An 8,680-nucleotide genomic window follows, 5' to 3' on the forward strand; every position below is an offset into this window, starting at 1 on the left:
AAATATCAAAATACCCTTTATACTTTTTTAATATTTTATTTAACCCCCTATAATTATCTAATATTTTATTTAACACCCTTGTATGATATGTTGCATTAAAATGCATCTATCTATTCTTAACATTTCATTAAAAATGTTCTTACAATGTTTAATATTAAAATACCCCTATATTTTCCTAATATTTTTTAACCCTCTATAATTATCTAACATTTTTTTAACAACCTTGTATGTTATCTTGTATCAAAATACATATATCTATTCTTAACATTTCATTTAAAACGTTCTTACAATGTTTACTATTAAAATACCCCCTATATTTTTATAACATTTCATTTAGCCCCCCTCATACTTATCTAATATTTCATTTAATACTCTTGTATGTTCTCTATTATCAAAATATATCTATTTATTTTTAACATGTTATTTAAATCCTTCATATATTATGTACTATCAAAATACCCCTATAATTTTTTTAACATTTCATTTAACCCCTTATAATTATCTAACCTTTCATATAACACCCTTTTATGTTGTCTTCTATCAAAATACATCTATCTATTCTTAACCTATTATTTAAATCCTTTATGTATTATGTAATACCAAAATACCCCTCATATTTTTTTATATTTTTTACCCCCTATAATTACCTAACATTTCATTTAACACCCTTGTATATTGTCTCATATCAAAATACATCTATCTATTTCTAAAATTTCATTTATAATTCTCTTAAAATGTTTAATATCAAAATACTGTTCATATTTTTATAACATTTTTTTAACCCCCTATAATTATCTAACCTTTCATTTAACAGCTTTTATATTATCTTGTATTAAAATATATCTATCTATTCTTAACATGTTATTTAAATCCTTTATATATTGTATAATGTCAAAATGTCCCCCATATTTGTTTAACAATTCATTTAACCCTTATATTATTATCTAATATTCAAATACCCTATTTACATGACATACAAACTAAATTTAATAAATAAAATTAAGTTTTGAGTTAAGATTCGTATAAATACTTTTTTTTCATGAACTGACTTATTTCGATTTGAATTCAAAAATACAAACTTTTTTCATCCAAACGAACCCTACTAATTGATATTGAGTAAAAATGAGAGTGAGAGTGAGTGTTTGAGTGATATGAGAAGTGTGCGTAATAAAAGTAAGTGAGAAGGTTTATATAGATGTGGTGAAGGGTAATTTTGGTATTTTAAAAAACTTTAGGGCATTTTTGCTTAAGAATAGGAAAATTGGGCATTTTTGCTTAAAAAATAAGAAAATTGGGCTTTTTTGCTTAATAGAGGGGTAAAAAGGGCATTTAATGAATAATTATATTTAACAAAATTACGCAATTTTTAATGAATATACACATATCCAATTATATTTAACAAACTAAATCATATTTCTTTAAATATACATATATCCAATTATATTTAACAAAAATTTTTAATGAATAATTAGTGTTACCACTTGTTATATATATTTATATATATATTAATTTTTATTATATATTTATTGAATTTCATATTCATTTACATATTTATTTCATATATTCCATGACTTTAACTCAGTCATTATTTATAAAGTATAAAATATTTGAAAGTAAATTATTTTTAATAAATTTATATCATAATCTAAATTTGACCAAACTGTATTTTTTTAATTTGATTTAGTTTAAAGCCTAAAATGGTTTCATTAGAAAAACTACACTGACTTAATTAAACTTGAAAATATGAAGATTGTTTATTGCTAGTAACTCCAGCTTGTTCTATTTGCACGCAACAGGGATGGCAAGAAGCGGCTTTGCCTTCTGTAGAGTGATGCCAAACTTGTCTTCCATGTCCATTTCTTCTGGCATAATGCCATCATCAAGCTTCCAATCAAAGGCGTGAAGAAGCGAGGCCAACATTAAATGCAGCATTCTGATTGCCAGTGGCAATCCAAGGCAGATTCGCCGCCCACCACCGAACGGAATGAGCTCAAAATATCTGCCCTTGACATCAACATTGGACCCCAAGAATCTTTCTGGGAGAAAAGTGTTGGGATCATCCCATAAGTTTTCGTCTCTGCCAATTGCCCATACATTGACTAAAACTTAGGCGTCCTTTGGAATTGGGAAGCCGTTGATTTCCATGTCTGTGGAGGATTTGCGGGGACCAAAAAGGGAACTGGTGGATGCAACTAAAAAAGGCTTGTTATTTAGCAAATATATTTAAAAAACTAAAAATCTATTAAAAATTTTCCCTAGGTTTAAAAACTAACAAATTCCCCCCACCCAAAGTTTAAAAAATAAGTGTTTCCCCTTAAGATTTTTAGATACCAATAACAATGGCCGCATTCGCTCTCCCTCCCAATTTTTCTTTTAGTCTTTGTTCCATTCCCAACCATCACTAACCAACGAAACCGGTCAATGAAGACTTGTCTTCATCTTCAGTCAAAAACGATAAAGGTGCTCTATTCTTGATGCTTCTCTTGTTATGTCAACGTCAATGCAAATCAAGCTGAATTTGAGTGAAATCTCTAGCTCGATTTTGTTGGATTTTACATCAAACAAGAGAGAAGTGGGGGCAGTGAAGGGAGGATGCAATGTCAGCTAAGTCTCGGTAGAGGAGGATGCCAAGGATAGAGGGAGAACAATGCTGGAGCTAATCTAGAAACTGATGTTGTAGGAGGGGTTGAAACTGTCATTTTTTATAAGGTTGGGGGGAAGGCTGTATATGGGAAAAAGATGAGAGATTGGAATCTAGACTTTGGGGTAGGGGGTGGAAGTAGTTTTTAAACCCAAAAAATATGAGATTAAAAAGCAAAAATAAAATTTTAAAACTTAAGGGTAATTCTAAAATTTGATTTTAAATAAAATTTTTAAATAATGATTTTACTCATGATAGAAACAATAAAATTTAATAGGCAAGTGGGTATTTGAGTTTTTAAAAATTAACGGGTATAAGTTTGAGTTTATACTAAACCTTGAACAGGAATAAGTCTTTTGACCTATTATAAAAATAAAATTTTGTCTCTATTCCTTTAAATTTTTAAATTTTATCTTTATCCTATATTAGTTTTAAATTTAAAATTTTATCACCTCTTTGACATTTTCTAACAATAAAACTCACCCTAAATCTAGGGTTATTAATTATTTTCGCCTTTATTTTGTTTTTTATACACATGTAATCATTTTTTTTCTTATTATACAAATATACCTACTTCTTAGTTTGACTTTGTCTTTAGAATGAGAAAAATCACCTGATAAAAAGCAAGGTTTAGCAAAACAAAAAGAAAAACCAAAAAAATTGTTAAAATATTGTTTCAAAGTTAAATTAGATAAAATACTGATTAAATAATCGAAAAAGTTTAGTAAATTAAGTAGAAAGAAATGTTTTTGTAATATTATGTTGTTTGAAAACGAAAACGTGTCAAATTATGGGTTTTGGGCTTGGCCTGGTGGCTCAACCAACTGGCCAAGTCTGCATAAATTTATTTTTAAATATTATTATATTCAAACTTTGAGGCTTAGTCAGATGGATTGATCGGGTGACTTGGCCAAATGGGTTGGTCAGGTGGCTTGGCCGGATGGGTTGGCTGGGTGGCTTGACTAGATGGGTTGATCGAGTGGCTTGGTCAGATGGTTTGGCCAAGGGGTTTGGTTGACTAACCAAGTTTGTATAAATATATTTTTAAATATGATTATATTCAAGCTTTGAACAACAAAGTCTTTGGATATCTGATTTGATCCAAGCATAACAGTTACAACAATAGTTGGAGTTGACATGATATGTTCAAGCGTAGAGACACATTCCAAGTACCTTGAAGGGTATTTCCTTAGAGATAGCAGAGTTTGCAACGCTTCCACATTTTTACAGCGCATTTCCTTTGGTGCATGCAAGAAAGTAAATCTGAAACAAGTAAAAAAAGTTGGCTAAAATAATTAGGGGTAATCAATAATGGCTAATTACATTATCCCACCAAATTTTGGTGCAAAAACCCTTTTCCACCCTTAGCATTAATAACATTTTCCCACCCAAAACACTAACTCTGTTGGTCGAAGTGGAACAGAATACTGGGTAATTAACATTTTCCCACCCAAAACACTAACATAGTTAATGGAAATAGTACACTAAAATATACAATTACTATAATACCCTTTTGGGCTTTTTATTATTTTACATTCTTATTAATACAAATTTACTAAAATACCCTTAATTTGTATTTTACTTTCCTAATTTATCCTTATATAATATTTTTTTTTTATATAATTACTATAATGACTTAAATTTCCTTAGAAGAGATAGTTACTAGAGAGGGATATTGTTAGAATAAATATTAAATTTGTTTAAAAAATTAAATTCATTAAAAATTTACTTTAAAAAGTTTATATATAAATTTTTATATCTATTTTAATTAATATCTCTTTTTAACTTCTGTAATTTTCTTTTAATTAAGACATGTTGTATCAAACTAATCAACCAACAATTTTACCGGCCTGACGCAACTCAGGCCGGGCTTTTTCAATAGGGGTCTTGTCCGCCTTTGACAGCTCTAATTCCGTCCCACTAACAACTTTAACCAAAACCCAAAATAAAAACGAGTTCGGCTTTCAGTGTTGGACTGTTACCGAGTCCATGTCCAACACCAACACAGATTTCTTCAACTCGTTAATGCAGGCAAAATCCATACGAGGCCAAATCCAGCCCAATTCCAGTTCAAAGCGTGTTTCTGTACTTGGAAAAACTACAATGACTTATAAACTTGAAAATATGAAGATTATTTATTTGCTACCAAGTCAAACTTGTTCTATTTGTACGCGGCAGGGATGGCAAGAAGCGGCTTTGCCTTCTGTAGAGTGATGCCAAATTTGTCTTCCATGTCCATTTCTTCCGGCGTAATGCCATCTTCAAGCTTCCAATCAAAGGCGTGAAGAAGCGAGGCCAACATTAAACGTAGCATTCTGATTGCCAGTGGCAATCCAGGGCAGATTCGTCGTCCCCCACCCTTTGACATCAACATTGGACCACAAGAATCTTTCCGGGAAAAAAGTATTGGGGTCATCCCATAAATATTCGTCTCTGCCAATCGTAAATGCATTCACTAAAAATCGGGCGTCCTTTGGGATTGTGAAGCCGTTGATTTCCATGTCTGTGGAGGATTTGCGGGGAATCAAATAGGGTGCTGGCGGATGCAATCTCAAAGTTTCTTTGATGATTGCTTGTAAGGCAACTGAGTGATGTCTGATTCCTCAACTAGGTTCCCTTTGCTTATAGTTTCCTCCAGCTCTAACTGGGCTTTTGATAAGGCTTCAGGATTCTGGAGGAGTTCGGCCATTGCCCATTCCAGTGTGTTGGAGGTTGTTTCAGTACCGGCAGCAAATAAATCCTAAAACAAAGAAATCATATGTAACACCTCATCCCAGTGTAAAGAGATCGGAGGACTTAAAGTAAGAACAATACTATATGCACTTTTAAGCATGAAAAATACAGGCTAAATTAAAGAAATACAAACCAGAAATAAATGCCTGATAGAATCTCTGTTGGTAGCTTCAGTTTTGTTTTCTATGATGTTGAGAAGAGTCTCCAATATGTCATTGGTTTTAACATAACCAGGGACTTCTCTAAGCTTCAAGCGTTGATCAATTAGGTGATCAAAGAGCTCCAACATCTTCCCAAAGTGAATGGTCAAGCGACGTCTTATCCCCTGGGGATCAGTCTTTTCCAGCGCAGGAAAATAATCGGCCACGTTTGGCTTACCGGCTTCTACCACAATTCTCCACACCAGGTCCCTAAACTCTGATCTGGGTTCGGCCAAGTCAACGGAGAACATAAAGTTTTATATCAAATTAAGACTAGTACTGATAGCGGGTCGGCCGATATCTATGGCTTTACCGGCATGGCAATTTTCTTGAACATGAGAAAGGAGTTGCTACACTTTCTTGCGCCGGAGGTCTTGACTGGCGTCAAGTTTTTGAGTAATGAAAATATGCGAGTTTCTGATTTTCCTGAGAGTTCTCCACGCGGTGGAGACTGGAAGCCAAACCGTGCCGATGAGCGAGAAGGGCATGAGGAACGGAACGATTACAGAAAGATGAATCGTGAATTAGAAGGACTTTTTTGGCCATGGATTCGGAAGAAATGACTATGGTGGTCAACTGGCCCAGTTGAAGACTCATAATGGAGCCATGAATCTTGGCGAGCTCGGCTATGGACCTGTGTGGTTTTTCACCAAGAACAAAGAGGTTGACGATGATAGGGAGTTTGTTGGGTCCAGGAGGAAGCTTCCGAGAAGCTGGTTTGGTTCCTCCGAAAATGGAGTTGAGGGCTGTTATTGAAAGCCATGTGAAGAGAAGCCATATTATACAACAAAATATGGCATCCATTTTTTTCTTGCTTAGAGAAACACTAGATTAAATTACATGGACGAGGTTTGATTATTTATAGCGATGAAAATTGTAAATCGAATCCTCTTAGTTCACATAATTATTGTCTTTTGACATATTACAATCAAACGGTCATCAATCATCATCAAACAAGCTGGATAAAACAGCAAATTAACGAGGGGTTTGTGATTGGCGTAACTTGATATGGCAGGGGGCTAGGTCAGCCCGAAGCCCAGCTCGAACCCTTCTTTTTTGACCCGATCAGCAAAACTATAAATTGTGCTGAACCGATAGGTTAAGTGGATCATGCTTAGACTTGAAAACTAGGTTTATGAGTCAGTTCAATATGGCCCGTCATTGTAGCCATACATTTAAAAAAAAAAAAAATCATGATTACCCGACAGCTTGGAGGCCAGTGGCGGTCATACAAAATTTACTTTGAGAAGGCGTTTAGTTTGAGTAATGTTATATTATCAAAATAGAGAGATTACCTTAAAGATGGATTATTTAGAAGATTACTGGGTATAAATAAATACTATGTTTGATAAAATTTAATAGGTATAAATAATTATTGTGTTTGGTTAAAAGTAACAAAAGAATACTAGTAAATTATTTTACTTAAATGTCCTTGAATATAATTATTTTTTAATATTTTTATATTATTTATCATATTAATTAAAAATAAATTTATTTTTGTCTCAAAAAATTAATAAATAATAATATAATTATAATAAAATCAAGATTACCTTGGTAATCTTTTAATATTTAAAGTAAAGGTGGTAATGAATGTGGATATTACCTGTCACGTCAACATTATTAATAGAAGATTATTGTAATTTTTTATTAATGACAAACCAAACAAGATAATAAAAAATAAATTACTAAGGTAATCTTTACATATTAAAACTAAACTGCCTCTAAGAGTTGTTTTAATCAGGTCGTTTATTTTGGAATGAAATAAAGTCGTGATCACATCCCTTTTATAGAATTTTAAATCATCTAATTTTAAATCATCTAATTGTTGGAACGGACGTTATCTTATATATCTGTCTAGCACCTACTAAATGAGCATTCACCCCCCAAGAATTATTGTTCAACTGTCTAATTTTATAAACTTTTTAACTTAATCAAACTTTTATAACTCTACACGTCAATATAAACTCAACTTAACATAAAATGACAAATTATAAGTTGTTAAAATAACTTCATTAATTCACAAAATTCTTTTATAATTTTTAATTTTATTAGTTCATAATTTCTAACAATATTATATCTTAACGTGTTCCTAGAAACTCATTCAAAAATAAGTTGTATACTTTACATAAACCATTCCAAATGACCATCATCACCAAATGTAAAATGTTGATCAATTGTGATAATGTACATAGTTATATAATCTCTCATGTTTTGTTAACCATATATGAAATTAAATATCTCACTTATCGCCGAAGTGGATGGACTAGCAGAAAATGACTCACATGCCTATCTTGACCATGTAAAAGAAATTTATTATTACCCTTTATGACATTTTTTTACAATTCTTGTTAATATGCATACTAAGATGTTTTATACTACCCAAGTGGACACATGTTAAACTGGATTTATAATGTTTGTACAATGCACGTAGAACTATTTTACCACTAATATTTGATTTTGTTTGACTAAAATGGTCTTACACTATTTATTATTGTTTTTTTCTAGCAGTGCAATTATGAATGTGGCATTTTATCAAAGTATTGGTTTTTCTTGTTATCAAAATAATGAAAAAGATTAAATTCATTTGAATTATGATCCAGTTTGAAATAAATTTCAAGAAAGAAAAATAATTGATTATATTAAATGAACATTAAAATAAAATAAAAATAAAAATTATTGATAAATTAAGAGAGATTATGCAAGCTTGACTTAAGAGTTGATAGGTTGTGAGAGTAGGGTCCAATTCTTGTTAATGTGCATGTCAAGCAGCTACATGAAGGTGAGTGACAAAATCGTTATTTTTGGATTTTGTGTCATTTATGTATTTATGTTTCAATCATTCACTTCATGGATTTCAGTTTGATCTCAGACACCAATTGGCATTAATGAAGGATTTCTTTATGCATTTAATGTACTTATTAAGTTACACTTTTTTGCAAGCCTTATGTACCTATTCAATATTATGCATTTAATTCCACTATTTTTAATTAAAAAATCATATGATGCACGACTTTTTGCCCTATATTTCATATGGAGGTATATTTCTGGGGAGGGGTATTACATATTCTATGTTGTAAGTATTATAAGCAGATATAAGGCCAATCCA

General features: G+C 31.5%; 1 pseudogene; it reads right to left on the minus strand.

The window, feature by feature from the left end:
- Positions 1–1,729: 1,729 nt before the first annotated feature.
- LOC123203734 lies at positions 1,730–6,392 on the minus strand (annotated as a pseudogene).
- Positions 6,393–8,680: the final 2,288 nt, after the last annotated feature.

The sequence above is a fragment of the Mangifera indica genome, chromosome 19, assembly GCF_011075055.1.
Source record: "Mangifera indica cultivar Alphonso chromosome 19, CATAS_Mindica_2.1, whole genome shotgun sequence".
Classification (NCBI taxonomy): domain Eukaryota; kingdom Viridiplantae; phylum Streptophyta; class Magnoliopsida; order Sapindales; family Anacardiaceae; genus Mangifera; species Mangifera indica.